General features: G+C 44.5%; 1 protein-coding gene across 3 annotated transcripts in view; it reads left to right on the forward strand.

Annotated features, from left to right (window-relative positions):
* The first annotated feature begins 12,115 nt into the window (after nt 1–12,115).
* PLA2G7 (phospholipase A2 group VII) overlaps nt 12,116–14,969 on the forward strand; it is a 39,804-nt gene continuing 36,950 nt past the window's right edge. The window contains exon 1 of one of the 3 annotated variants that reach the window (XM_045801816.2): nt 12,116–12,239. The gene's annotated coding sequence lies outside the window, so the exon portion shown is untranslated. Of the gene's footprint in view, nt 12,240–12,301; nt 12,578–14,969 lie in introns of those variants that run through there. The other 2 variants (XM_045801806.2, XM_087857048.1) reach the window with 2 other exon arrangements.

The raw sequence follows: 14,969 nt of genomic DNA on the forward strand, positions 1-14,969 counted from the left end.
AAAGAAAGGAAAATATATGTCTACACAAAAACGTGTATACAAATGTTTATAAGCAGCATGAGTCATAATAGCCAAAAAGTGGAAACAATCTAAATGTCCGTTAGTGGATGCGTGCATGAATAAAGTGTGGGCGCTCCTACACGTAACATTATTTGACACTAAAAAAGGAATAAAGTACTGACACGTGCTACGACATAGATGAACCTTGAAAACATGCTAAATGAAAGAAGCCAAGCACAAGAGACCACATGTTATATGATTCCACTTATGTGAAATGTCCAGCATAGGCAAATGCATAGAGACCGAGAGTAGATGGCCTGGAACTGGGATGAGGTGGGGGTAGGAAGTGACTACCAGTGAGTATAAGATTTCTTCAGAGGGTGATGAGATGTTCTAAAATTAGACAGTGGAGGGGCGCCTGGGTAGCGCAGTCGTTAAGCGTCTGCCTTCAGCTCAGGGCGTGATCCCAGCGTTCTGGGATCGAGCCCCACATCAGGCTCCTCCGCTGGGAGCCTGCTTCTTCCTCTCCCACTCCCCCTTCTTGTGTTCCCTCTCTCGCTGGCTGTCTCTCTGTCAAATAAATAAATAAAATCTTTAAAATAAAAAAAATAATAAATAAATAAAATTAGACAGTGGAGAGTGATGCTTTCATTACCTTGAATATATTAAAAGCTACTGAATTATGTATTATAAATAAATGCATTTTATCATATGTAGATTATATCACAATAAAGCTGTTCAAAAAATAAATAATACTATTAATTAGAGGCTTTCTTTAAAAAAATTATTTGTAGAAAACACCCAATTCACTAGCCTACAACTGACTTCTGAAATTTAGCAAATTTTCCTTCACATAAATCTTTGTAAATTTGATTAAGTACACCTGAATGTCCATCTTTCTGCTGCAGGTGTCTCGATGTAAAAAAATAGTAGATATAAGTTCTAATAAATATGAATGATCTATAATAATTGTAGTAAACATCTAAAGGCAGGAGTAATATAAAAATACTTACTATCTTGTTTGAAATCTGAGGCATCGGCACTTCGGCGTCTTAGAGCCCAGAGCTTGTTGTGTTCACGCCATGGAAACTGGCCCCTCCTTCCTCATGAAAGCCTGCCAGTCAGCTTGGGGAGGCAGTGCCCGCTGGTGGAGTGGGGACTGCCTCTCTGCCTCCCGCAAGCTGGCCAGCCTTCCAGTCTGAGTCTCTGGTCCTTGACAGCTCCTCTTCAAAGAACATTTGATCAAAATGCATGAAAATACTCAGCCATCAGAAAGAACGACTTCACAACACTTGCAGCAACGTGGACGGGACTGGAGGAGATAATGCTAAGCGAAATAAGTCAAGCAGAGAAAGACAATTATCATATGGTTTCACTCATCTATGGAACATAAGAAGTGGGAAGATTGGTGGGAGAAGAAAGGGAAGAAGAAGGGGGGGGGTAAACAGAAGGGGGAATGAACCATGAGAGACTGTGGACTCTGGGAAACAAACTGAGGACTACAGAGGGGAGGGGGTGGGGGAATGGGATAGACCGGTGATGGGTAGTAAGGAGGGCACGTATTGCATGGTGCACTGGGTGTTATACACAAACAATGAATCATGGAACTTCACATCAAAAACTAGGGATATGGTGTAACATAACATAATAAAAATTATTATTAAAAATAAATAAATAAATAAATAAATAAATAAATAAATAAATAAAGTTTTAATTAAGTACAAAAAAAACCCAAAAACCCAAAATGCATGAAAATTGGAAAAAAAAAGAAAAGATTGCCAGCCCACAGGGCACTGTGAAAGAGATACCCTGCTTGGTAACCATGACGGGCTGGTGGAGACAACGGGCCCCTTACTTTCAGCTGTGAGATCTTGGGCAAAGCCCTTAAGTTTGCTGAAACTCTTATTTCTCACCGATAAAATGAAGATTTAACTCTTTTCTCATAAGCCAGTGAAAGGTGAGTAGGTGAAATAGTTTATAAAGCACGTGGAACAGGGTAGAGGAAGAAAGGGAGGGAGGGAGAAACTCTTCAGGTCATCTCTCGTTGCCTCCTCTTTTTGATACCTTACAATGGCAGCTGCTATCTTTATCATGATGCCGGTCTGAAAGGCCTTCTTCCTGCCTCCCTCTTGCTTCTCTCCCTCCTGCCTTCTCTCCCTCCCTCCTTTCCTTCCTTTCCTCCTTCTCCTCCTCCTCCTCCTCCTTCTCTCTCTCCCTCTCCCTCTCTTCTCTCTCTCTTTCTTTTTTCTTCCCCTTTCCCTTTCTCTGGTACCTTTCTTCCCACCTGTATTTATTGAGTGCCTTATATCCGCCAGACGCTGCTGGGCCTGTGGAGAACAAGGCACTCGTGCGCCTTTCTTCTTTGAGAAGAATAGAGTCCAAAGTAAAACACAGAATATTGAAAAGCATTTACCACGCAAACCGAGTACCCCATTAGCAGATCCTACTTCTCGTAGTGCATAAAGAATTAATATTTTTGGAAGATCAGGATTTATCTTGGTCTCATTTTTATAAGGCTTTGTGTGCTATTCGGGTTAAAATTTTTAATTTTTTTAATATTGTGACTGAATGAATAACTTCCATCTGGTGTTAAGGTAAAAAATCTTCTGCCCATTTTGTGATAGGTCACAGAGACCACCGGGCAATATCTGTGGCCCAGCCATTGGTCTTTGGTCACACTGACTCAAACACTGGGACTAACATTTCTTTTTTTTTTTTTAAGATTTTATTTATTTATTCGACAGAGATAGAGACAGCCAGCGAGAGAGGGAACACAAGCAGGGGGAGTGGGTGAGGAAGAAGCAGGCTCATAGCGGAGGAGCCTGATGTGGGGCTCGATCCCATAACGCCGGGACCACGCCCTGAGCCGAAGGCAGACACTTAACCGCTGTGCCACCCAGGCGCCCCGGGACTAACATTTCTGACTGAGGTGACTTCCATGGAGTATTTTGTCCATAGAAACCATTTTTAGATCAGGAAGAGACTCTAGAAATCATGATTCAAAAATTCACTCTAGAGGGGCGTCTGGGTGGCACAGTGGTTAAGCGTCTGCCTTCGGCTCAGGGCGTGGTCCCGGCAATCTGGGATCGAGCCCCACGTCAGGCTCCTCCGCTATGAGCCTGCTTCTTCCTCTCCCACTCCCCCTTCTTGTGTTCCCTCTCTCGCTGGCTGTCTCTATCTCTGTCAAATAAATAAATAAAATCTGTAAAAAAAAAAATTCACTCTAGAGATGAGAATGTTGAGACCTGTTGACATCATGTTATTTAATTAAAGTCACCCTGCTACTGTGTTTTAATGCATCTCTTACCATCTTCCCCACCCTAACTAAGCTCAGAATACATCATAGATGCACGGTGACCACAAGTTCAAGGGTGGGCTGGGCCGCTTTGAAACTCCTTTGCATATTTACTGCTTCCTGTTGGCCCCTGTTCAGGACACTGTGATCTGATTTTCTTCTACCTCCCTCTAATTCTAAAGAAGATGGTAGTAACAAACCCATATAGACTTTGTCCTCAAACCAATACTTGTGAAGGAGGCAATACAGTGAGAATACAGTGAGGTGGCGGGAGAGCTGACCTGGCACCTGGGAGGGACAGGAAGGAATGAGATATTTGTTGAATGCCTTTGTGCCTCAGGCATTATTCTAGGTGTTCTACGGATATTACTCATCAATCTTACACTCAAGTTTGAAATATAGTTTGCACACAAGGAAACTGAGGCTCATAGGGCTTAAGCATACTCAGGCCAGATCTGACTACTTCCGGTTGAGAGTTGAAGGTGAGAGCTGGTCAGACCCAGCGCCTGACGGTGTTGCTACTGGAGCCAGATGTCGGGGAGGTTCCAGGGTTCCCGTATCTAAGGCTGTGAAGGTGAGTGTCAGGCTCCATTTGTGGCTTCCAAATCATTTGTTCCTGTCTACGTCCGTCCTGGAGCTTTCACGGAGCATCCCAGTCAGGGAGGAGATCTTTGGTACCTGTTGGCCCTTCCACCTAGCATCTCTTGTCCAGACATTTCATCTTTCCTACCATTTCCTGCAGACCCATTGCCTTGAGGAAATCTCTTTGGGCAATAAATTCACAACCAATTTTCCCTGAGCATCTGAGCACATGTGAAAAAGACCATATTTCTCTTTAAGGAGGTATTGATCTATTTGAGGAAAGAAAGTATTATAGAAACAAAACATAATTGAGACGATATTGGATGCCCTAAGAGGAGCACTAAAACACTTCAAAACTTAGCATTTGGGAAGCCTGAAAGGATGCCAGAAATCCTCTATTGTCCCATCAGATACTCTCTGCTGTTTGCCATCTTGAGAGGCTGACCTGAATGGGCAGTATCCATGGTCTCCAGTGTCCTCTGGCTTCCAGCTGGGCCTGGCCAATTTCCAGGAGGAGATTGGAGCGTGGATGAGAAAGTGATATAGTCTGTCGGCTTCCTGCCTGCCTGGTTGCCGTGGTTTGCTGCCAAGGTCACAGCTCCTGTCAGGTGGCCCTCTGTGTATCGTTACTCTTACCAGGTCCTAGTCATCGGCTCTTCCTCTTGCTCCTTCCGGCAGATGGGTGATAGATAAGGGTTCCCCAGTGTTGTTTGCCCAGAGGCACTGCCCTGTGCCTTGCGGGGTTCCCCACTCCTACTCTCACCTTGGTAAATAGTCCCTGTAACAAACACTCATCAAGTCATCCAGGTTGAGGATGCCACATACTTATTGCCAGGATCTGGACCGATCAGATAGAAATTCTACAAGCAAAGGGATGCCCCAACACAATGGCCGCGTAAAGTGGGTTGAACGTGGAAGACCTACGTGAAAAGGAGGGCAGATCCTGGAAAGCCACGCTTGCCCTGTCAGGATATCTGGACTTTATTTCTCCCTGTGTGCCACAGGAAACATTGATAGTGTCTGAGCGGGGAAGTCAAATAATTACAAGTCCTTCATGTTTAGACAAGTAATTTTGCCACAAGAAGGTGTAATGCATGCAAGGAAAGACTTAGAAGAAATAACCATCATACACTGTGATTCAGGAACTCCATTTCTAGGGATGTATCACAAAGAAATAATTAAAAAATAGGCACCAGGATTTAAATGAAAGCATCATCACGGAAGTGCTATTTCAAAAATTAAAAATGGTGAATAACCCACATTTCTAGTGAGTAACTCAAATTTCAATAAGGGAAAACGTTATAGAGTCTCTTAAACTGATACATCCGAGGTGTATCTATTGGCTTGGTAAAATATTAGGATTACATTGCGAAATTAAAATAGGATCTTACAAAATGACCGATAATTTGGTATATGTGTGTGCTTGTTTATGTGGAGAAATGGTTAATAGGATATACACCAAATTGGTATTAAAAACCATTTTTCCGGGGCGCCTGGGTGGCTCCAGTCAGTTAAGCATCAGCCTTCGGCTCAGGTCATGATCTCAGGGTCCTGGGATCGAGGCCCGCATCGGGCTCCCTGCTCAGCGGGGAGTCGGCTTCTCTCTCTCACTCTCCCTCTGTGCTTGCTCTCTCTCTCTCTCTCAAATACATAAATAAAATCTTATAGAAGATTTTTTTCCTATAATGAGCATGTATGACTTGTGTAAACAAAAGAAACATTTTGTAATTGACGAGGGTAGAGCTTTTGAGGACCTTGATTAGTGTAGTGATGGCAGGAATGGGAAGGAGGACATTGCTGACACCCTGACACCATGGCTATAGGCTCAAATAACTTGGCCACTGGATAAAAAAGCCGGGTGAGCCTGCATCACAGAGCCACTAAGACAAACCTGGGAGTCTTGGACGTAGCACAATGCTTCCTACATCTTGACTGAGGTTAGTAGGGTGTTATCAATAACTTGGGCAAGAAAAAATGTCCTGGAGACCCGTTTGGCAAGCCAGATCGAGTCCAGTTACTGAACACATACAAATAAGTCACTGGTGACTTCCACAGTTTCAGGGTTTTTAAGTAAACGGCGTCTACAAAGGGTATGTGGACACTGCCAAAGAAGAGGGAAGGCTTAGCCTGGCATTGGATAATGAGTTCTGGAATTGGCTAAAAGATTGAATAAAAGATTCCTTATCTTCTCTCCATTTTAGAACTTTAGAGACATGACCCTCTGGGACCTGTCATCCTCTAGAAGTGAGTGCTTCACCCTCTGAAGTCTTGTGCTCCAAACTTCAACCATGACATTGTACCTTTCCACTTCTGTCACTCTGCCTCAGGATAGGTCCTTCCAACCCACTCAAGTCACCAGTATTTTTTAGTTCCTCCTGGTTACTCATGTTCTGTATGTATGTGTGTATTTATATACTGAATACATGTATATATTCATATATACATGAATTCTCTTTCCCATATACATACATATATGTGTATATATGTGTATGTTTATATATATATATTCTCTTTCCCACATACATACATATACGTGTATGTTTATATATATATCCATCCCTAGAAATGGATTTCCTGAATCACATATATGTATAGATGTATGTGTGTGTGTATATACATATATATACATATAACACATATATTTCAAATGTTCACTCTGCTTGCCAAATACTGTTCTAAGCAACTTACGTGCATTAGCCCTTTCAGTTCTTACTGCAACCCTGTGATACAAATTCTATTATTATTTCTATTGTACAGATAAGGAAACTGAAGGGTTAAAAGGCTATGTAACTTGCCATAGGCCTTTAGAGCTAGCAAAGGTAGAGCTGGATTCAAGCCCAGGTCTGTCTGACTCAGCCCTTTTAATGACTGCACGATGTCTGGAAAATTGTCAGGAAGACATGTACCAAATGTTCAGTCATTACTTAATCAGGTTGGGGTTGGAGGACCCCCCAACTTCTATGTTTGTTATTTTGTTTTGTTTCGATTTCTAACAACAGGAATGTATTATTACATCTTAACTAGGAAAAAAATCTTCTTTCAAATTATCATCAATTCCATTATTTCCTTTGCCTTTGGCCAAACTGCTCTCCAATTTTCCAAGACCAGATAAGCCCTCCTCTCTGGCCCTGTTCCTGGAATAGCAAACATCACCAGGGAAAGCACATGACCAGACCTATTGACTCCATGACTCAGGAGTGAATTCCAGCCACCACGGGGCTCAGAAAGCTTCAAACACCATCAGGCAGAGCCCATGACCATCCCCCAGATTGTCACTCTCCTCACGCTCTCTCTCACCCAAGCTACGGCTGTCTGTCTTTCCTGTTATTCTTCATCAAATATCTGAAAGTGGTCTACACTCTCTGTCCTTGTATCTCCATCTCTACTCCTTACTGACTCTCTCCCTTCACCCCTCTATTATGAAGCAATTAGTTTTAGCGGTCAACATACCTTCCCGATTGCTAAACCTCATGACTCTTCCTTCAATCTTCATTCGTTCTATCTAATCAACAGTGTTGGTGATACTTAACCTTTAAAAACCTCTTTCCTCTCTTGACTTCACAGAGCTTCTCTCTCCCATTCTCTATCCTCACTTTGACTAACCTTTCTCAATTTCTTTCACTAGCTCCTCTTTCTCCTACAGTCCCTGGTTGTCATGTTCTTTAGAATTCTGTCTTCTGCCTCTGCTTCCTCTGCAAACCCCTGATGGCTAATCCCATGCGTTCTCAACATTTTCACTTCCAAATAAATGACTTCTGCCCAGAGACTGAGACTGGGCTTCAGACCTGCATAACCAATGGCGCAGGAGATGGTTCCACCCAGACACGGTAACTCCCTGCAGGGGAAGAAAGACTCATTTAGTAGTGTTTGCTGATTTCTGTGGCATGAAGCCCTCCCTCTGGCTGATTTCAAGCTATCAGTGTGAAGTCACTGAATACAGAGCTGGAAAGAAATGTGCACAGACAGCCGCTGAGCAGGAGTGAGTCACCTCCACCCACCACTTGTTCGGCTGGAGTCCAAGGGCAAAGGCTCTCATACATTTTTTTTGACATGTGGTAGAAAATACATTCAATGTCAGTTACCTATGTATGTATACAATGAAAACAAAGTTTCTGTGAAACAACACTTAACCTTATCACATATGAAATACTTTAAAACCTGTCATGTTCCATTTCATTAAAAAATATTTGTCTTGGGGCACCTGGGTGACTCGGTCAGTTAAGCTTCTGCCTGTTGATCTCAGCTCAGGTCTTGATCTCAGGGTTGTGAGTTCAAGCCTGTGGAGCCTACTTTACAATAAAAAAATTTTGTCTCAAGTCACCAAGTACATTTAATAGGCCATTAATGGTTCATGACTCCCAATTTAAAAACATCGGCCTCAGGTCTTTCAAACTCAACGTATACAGAATTGCGTTTATTATCTCACTTTTACAACCTGCTCCTTTTCCCGATTTTCCTTTCTCAGTTAATGGCTCCATCACCTACCAGGTTCCCCCAGCTAGAGATCTCAGGGCCATTTTGGACTCATCCCTCTGCTGTCTCTTTCACCCCTTGCTCATCTCTTAAGTAGATCTTCCTATCTCAGTTCCCACTGTCACTGTTCTAGTTTACACCATCACCTTTCACCCCATAGCCTCCTAATTCATCCCGCTGGTTTCAGTTTCTCCAATCTCAATGCATCTTTTTTTTAGTACAAAATTGTCTTCCAGAAACCAGTACTGCTATTGCTCTGCTTATAAGTGCTGGTGGTTCCCCATTGCCCCAAGATATTTTTCATTCATTTAGAGAACATTCCGGGGGGGGGGGCAACTACTGTGTGCTAGGCTCCACATTGCATGCAGGGGAATAAAAATGGCATAGACCCCATCCTTAAGGAGCTCACAGTCTAAACCCCATTGCATTACTCAGAAGACTGTTAGTAGGGCCAGCTTACCTTGTCATCCTTCCCTTCTGTGCCATCCGAGTTATACACCTGAGGCTTGCTGATTGCTGAATGTCAAGTTCCCAAGGAATATCATTCACTTTTAGGCCCCTGTGCCTTTGCTTATGTAGTTCCATATTCTGATCCAGCATTCCACATGCTCTTTTCTCTTTCTTCCAGATGACCTCCTACTCATTCACAAAAGCCTCTGTCTTGGTGAAACTTTGTTTTTCACAAATTCTTTTCTTAAAAAGTTTTAAATGCTTAATCAATGTAATCATGCACATACTTTAAATAGTTAAATTATAGTTAAATTGTTCTGAAGTAACAAAACAGAAAAGCCAGGCCCTCCCACCTCAGCCCACCCCAACCCCAGTCCACCTCCCCAAAGATAATCACTCCTGACAGTGTTTCCTACTGGATTTCTGGTGATCACCTTGTGTTTCCCAAATAACACGCTATACTGCTATTTCTTGGTGGATCATCTTAGACACTGTCTCTCTAATTTCTAATAGGAACATGAGCATTTAGCTCACAAGCTCACTGGCTCTATCTTTTCCCTGAGCCTCCTGATAGAATTACATCTGCATACTCAGGCCCTCTGCAGCTCTCTCCTCTGCAGAATTACTGTGCATGCAGACCTTTACTTCTGTCCTACCAACTGTAGACAGTATCTCTTGACTCTCAGCTTTCTAAAAGGAGACCCCTAGAAACCCTACCTTCTGTCCACCTGCTCCCCACTTCTTCCTCCTTCTACCTACCTACCTTTACTTTTACATTTAAAAAATTAATCATATTTCCATTCTCCTGTATAATCATAGTTAATTCTACTTTGGCTTGTGTATAAGGTGATTCTAAAAGTTGAAAACCACTGAGCAATGTTCCCACTCTGAGATTATGTGAATGTTGTTCCCTACAGTCTAGTGGACTGCTCTGTTTATACTTTCTTTTCTGGGCCATTCAGAGAAGTATATTCTTGAATTTCTGGTTTAAATGTAGTCTCTGTGTTTAGATACCACCCACTTGTTCAAAATCAATCTCTTGTAAGCTGTGTCACACTAGTAATATGCCTTTTCTGGACATTTCCTCCCTCGGAGCTCCTACTTTTAATTTTTTTAAATTTTAAATTTAATTAACTTAATGTTTTAATTTTTTCCTTTGCATTCATCACCATCTAAGAGCCTCAGGGGTTTCCAAGTTCCCAATCACACTTTCAATTTTATTGAATCCCATTTTCTCCAGTTTATTATTTTCATCAAGATGGGTTGGCTTGCAGGCTAGGCCTAGCTGTCGTCCTGGAGTTCCCTTGCTCTGCTCATCTGTGTTGGAGTCTCTTCTCCTTGGATCCTGTACAGCGAGGACAGTGTTGACTTCCACCCTTTCCAAGGACAATTAATGATTCACTTGTCTGACTTTTCCCACTCCTGTGTCTACCTAATGGGGCAGCACTCTGTATTGTGATTTCCTCAGCCTGCAGGCACAGCCTGAACAGTAACTGACATACAGCTGGATCTGAATAAATACTATTTGAAAATACTCTAAAGCACATTATTACTATTTAATCCAATATCATCACTGAGTGGAGAGTCATCAGTTTGATTTATGTTAAAGAAGTATATAAGCACTGCTATGTTGATGGGAAATAGGAGTAAGAAATAAGAAACAGCTCAACAAAGAATCAACTTATGAAAACAAGTACATAATTCTTTCCTTTACTTCGTAATATTAAAACAAAACCCATATCAGACCCACTTTTTAATCTGTATGTCTGTGAAAACTTGCCATTCTTTTGGAATATGAGACCCTTTTCTTTACTAATTTCACTGGACTGGGGTTGCCAGATAAAATAAAGGATGCCTAATTAAATTTGAGTTTCAGATAAGCAATGAAGGATTTTTTAGTATAAGTATGTCCCAAATATTTCATGGAATATACTTACACATACTTATATATAAGGCTTTTTAGCTTTTTGTTGTTTATCTGAAATTCAATTTTTTTAAAAGATTTTATTTATTTATTCGACAGAGATAGAGACAGCCAGCGAGAGAGGGAACACAAGCAGGGGGAGTGGGAGAGGAAGAAGCAGGCTCATAGCGGAGGAGCCTGATGTGGGGCTCGATCCCATAACGCCGGGATCACGCCCTGAGCCGAAGGCAGACACTTAACCGCTGTGCCATCCAGGCGCTCCTGAAATTCAATTTTAACTGGGTATCCTGTATTTTTATTTGCTAAATCTGGCAACACTACACTGGGTGTTTTCTCAGGGCACTAACCTGCTAAATGACAACCACTGTCATCCCATCAGACAATCTGATTTGATTTTGATGGGGAAACATAGAACTGGCTTTGAAAGAAACAAATAAAATACATCATATGTGCCTTCCAGACCTACTTTCAAGGCCCACCACCTTTATAGGTGTGATGCTGCGTCTCCAGCTTCTCCATCTGGTCTTAAGGTCAAAAGGAGGAGGCCGTTAGAGATCTCTTAGGTCCTTAGAGATCTCTTAAGTCAGGCAAAATGTACCGTTTTCTATTAATATTCTAGGGCAATTTGTTTCGCAGGAGATTAACGCAGGAAGTACAGGAAAATGTCATCCGGCTGATACAGTTTTATTCAAATTTTCATCTCTTGTTGGGCTTAAATAAGTCACTGCTTCTTTAAAGACACTGATATTAGATAACAGCCAGAATGTTTCCCAGGTGCTGGCTCTGTCCTAGTATTTCAGTCTCTGACTGATAGCTCCATTTTACTGATGAAGAAACAGAGAAACAGAACGAATTGGAAAACAAAAAACAAACAAACAAAAAAAAACTGGCCCAAAGTCATGCCCCTGTGAGAAATGAGCTACAATCCATGCCTTGTTACCACAGAGTCTGCAGAATAAAAATAAAATAAATTTCACCTACAATTCCCTCACCTCACCAAAACCCCAAAATCACCATTTAAAAAATACAGAACTTTCATAAGGCCTCCCATGAATTTCCAACTATTTTCCCGGAGTTCCTGAATGAAGCTTTAAATTAATATGTTTTAATTAGAAAGTGGGTCAAAGAGAAAGCATTGGAAAACGAAGGAGGGAATTGCAGTTAAACCCCAAATAACTGAATTAAACTGAGTTATGAGGTTGCCCCTTCTTCCAGCATTTCCCATCGGATATGCCCTTCTGATTGCCCTGCCCAGCTCCACCCAGAAATGAAACTGACACGGTGGCCGGCCTTCCAGGCCCGGGCACAGCGCGCGTATTTCCGAGTCGGGGTCTGACGCACAGGGCACGGGATTGAGGAATGGGCACGTATTTCAGATTACACGTGGAAGCAGAGTCACTCGGAAGGTAGTAGGACAGAGCGGGCGGGCTTGACGCCGAGTGAAGCAAGGAGCAGATCTGATCGGAATGGAGTGTGAGAAGAGAAATCGGGAGGCACAGCACCCGCCCTAGACACGTGTGGGTCCACCCCGGGGCGTGTTAAGTGAACGAGGGGGTGGTGCAGCGTGCGGGACCCCGGGCCCTGGGGAGGGTGCTGAGTGCGCCTGAGCGCGCTGGCGTCCCAAGTACCTCCGCCTGTGGGAGGCCGGTGGCCACACGCTCCTCCCCGTCCCTCCTCCCGCCGCGCCGGGGCGGACGGAGGGCAAAGCCGACGCGCAGCCCACCCACCCGCAGCGCGCCCGCGGTGACTGCGGCTGCCAGAGGCCCGCATCGTTGGCGGCGAGGAGCAGTCGGGTTCGGCGCGTTGCGGTCCGGGGACCCTGGTTCCGGCGAGCAGCTCACCGCAGTACCCGGGTGAGGAGGGAGCGCGGGGCGAGGCGGGGGGCCGCGGAGTTGCGGGGGTCGCTGGGCTCGGGCTGGACCCGCGCGGCCCGGGAAGACGGCGATCCCGGAGCAGCCGCGGCCCCAGGCGTGGGGGGTTGTGGGGGGGCAGGAACCGCAGCATCTCCTGCCGGGGGGCCGACTCGCTGTCCCTGCCCCCTCGCGACAGCGCTGGGATCTTTGCGGGGAGGGCGACGGAATTCGAACCCAGTGCTTTTCAAATCTTCTCCTAAGGAGGCAACCCTAACCTTAGAGTTCGGTACCGAGAGGGAATCAGGCCAGGGGAACAAGGAACACGGGGAGATGTCTTATCTCTAGATCTCTGCTGGGACAAGACCAACAAAGGAGCACCTCTCTTTGTGGAGCATTGCATTTTCCGGAGCCCAGTTCAGAGTCGCTGATGTACGACCGGAACTACAAAAACAAAGCATTACCTCTGTTCTGCCCACTTGCGCCTGCACATCCCAGAGCTCCCCGACCCCCCGCGGCTCAGATAAGATCCTGCCTGCTCCACCCTGAGCCAAGGGGAAGCTTGCTTATAAAAAGTCAAACAAAATCAGACGGCAGAGAACATTGTCTTCCCCCATCTTACATCCTAGAAGTAGGAGCTTCTAGTAGAAGTTTCTAGATTCTTAAATGAAAAGGTCAGGCTTGCATCTAGGCCTGTGGTTCTTGTGGTTGCTGCAGAGGGGACTTGGAGGAGGGAGAGGTGTGCGGGGCTCATAAAGTGGAGCTTGGCCTTTTTTTTTGAAGGACACAGGAGCTCAGCTTTAGGAGAGATTTGTGTGAGCAAATCAGTCTTGCGCAAATTACCTTTGACCCAAGTGAGAATCCTGAGTTGGGAGACGGGTATGTTAAGTCAGAGCTGGAAAGTGTATCCCTTAAAGTGCTGACAGTCCCAAAAGGCTCAGGACCAAATCTTGGGCTCCCATGCAACTGAGGGACCATCAAGTATGGGCCACCACAAGGCATGGGTGAGCTGCTGGCATCCCAGCGGATTTCCTCACAGAAGGAATTCTGGTGGTCCCCCAGAAGCTGGTGAGAAAACCCACCTCTTTGGCATTTTCCAGCCTGCACTCATTGCACGTAGGCCCTGAGGGTTCCTTCCCTTCCCCCAGACATTCCTGCAGGAATTGATGCTGTGGATAGCATGGTGATGTTTTTTGTGAAGTGGGCCCTTTGTACTCCAGGCCACAGCGGGAGTTGTGAGGGATATTAATCTGGTTCAGCCACTCCTGTTACAGTTGGGAAATCCCTTCTGAGGTGTGATAAGGGCAAGGCTTTCCTGAAAACAGACCCCTCCCTGGGCAGCTGGTTCCTCATTTCCTCTCCATTGGATGTCTGTGCCCTTTGAACCTCAGTCGTGAGGAATGTGCATCCCAGTGAGGTTTCCAGGCTAATACGATTTACCAGCCTTGAGACTCTCATCATAGAGCAGTAAGGAAAGTGCTAACTAGGTCCCCGAGCAGGAGTGGGACCCCTTGGGAATGTCAGCTGGAATTTAGGAATCTGTATTCCTTTCAGTGACACCCCAGACAGTGGGTATTTCCTGGAAAGAAAGGTGATCATCAGGTTATTTATACCTTGGTTCATCTTAAGCCTGATCTGATAATTGGCTAGACTGACCTCTTGAGACTTTGAGAAATTTCCATGGAAGTGAAGCATTGAAGAGAAAGTATTGAGTGAAGAACACCTGAAGGGGAACATCTGGTTGTAAAATCGCATTGTCCTGGAATTCTGAGGACTCTGTTTTGAAGGCATGAGCAACAGATTCTTACTGCCTCTTTCTGTGAAGCGGGGCACCTGCGATGTGCCTTCGCTGTCACTTTGCTCCATTTTACAGGTGTGACTCATAACCCACTAATAGAAACAGTCTAACATACATAGGCTTGTAGTCAAAACAACAACAACAACTTAAGCAGTTGAGGACAAAGAGAAAGCCTGCTATTAAGAATCAATACTGATTGGATTAAATGGGTCAGTTGATTCCTAGAACAAGCTTTGTTCATTCCTTCATTGACTTCAAGAGATATTTATTTTATTTATTTTTTTAAAGATTTTATTTATTTATTCGACAGAGATAGAGACAGCCAGCGAGAGAGGGAACACAAGCAGGGGGAGTGGGAGAGGAAGAAGCAGGCTCCCAGCAGAGGAGCCTGATGTGGGACTTGATCCCATAACGCCGGGACCACGCCCTGAGCTGAAGGCAGACGCCCAACCGCTGTGCCACCCAGGCGCCCCTCAAGAGATATTTATTGAGCACCTACTATGTGCCTGGCACTGAGTACAGAGCAGTGAGTAAGACAGATATGGTCTCCGTCCTTATGGAGTTCACATTCTAGAACTGAGGGACGAGCAAGGTAAA

Source organism: Ursus americanus, chromosome 29 (genome assembly GCF_024610735.1).
Source record: "Ursus americanus isolate L20-20 chromosome 29, mUrsAme1.1.p, whole genome shotgun sequence".
Classification (NCBI taxonomy): domain Eukaryota; kingdom Metazoa; phylum Chordata; class Mammalia; order Carnivora; family Ursidae; genus Ursus; species Ursus americanus.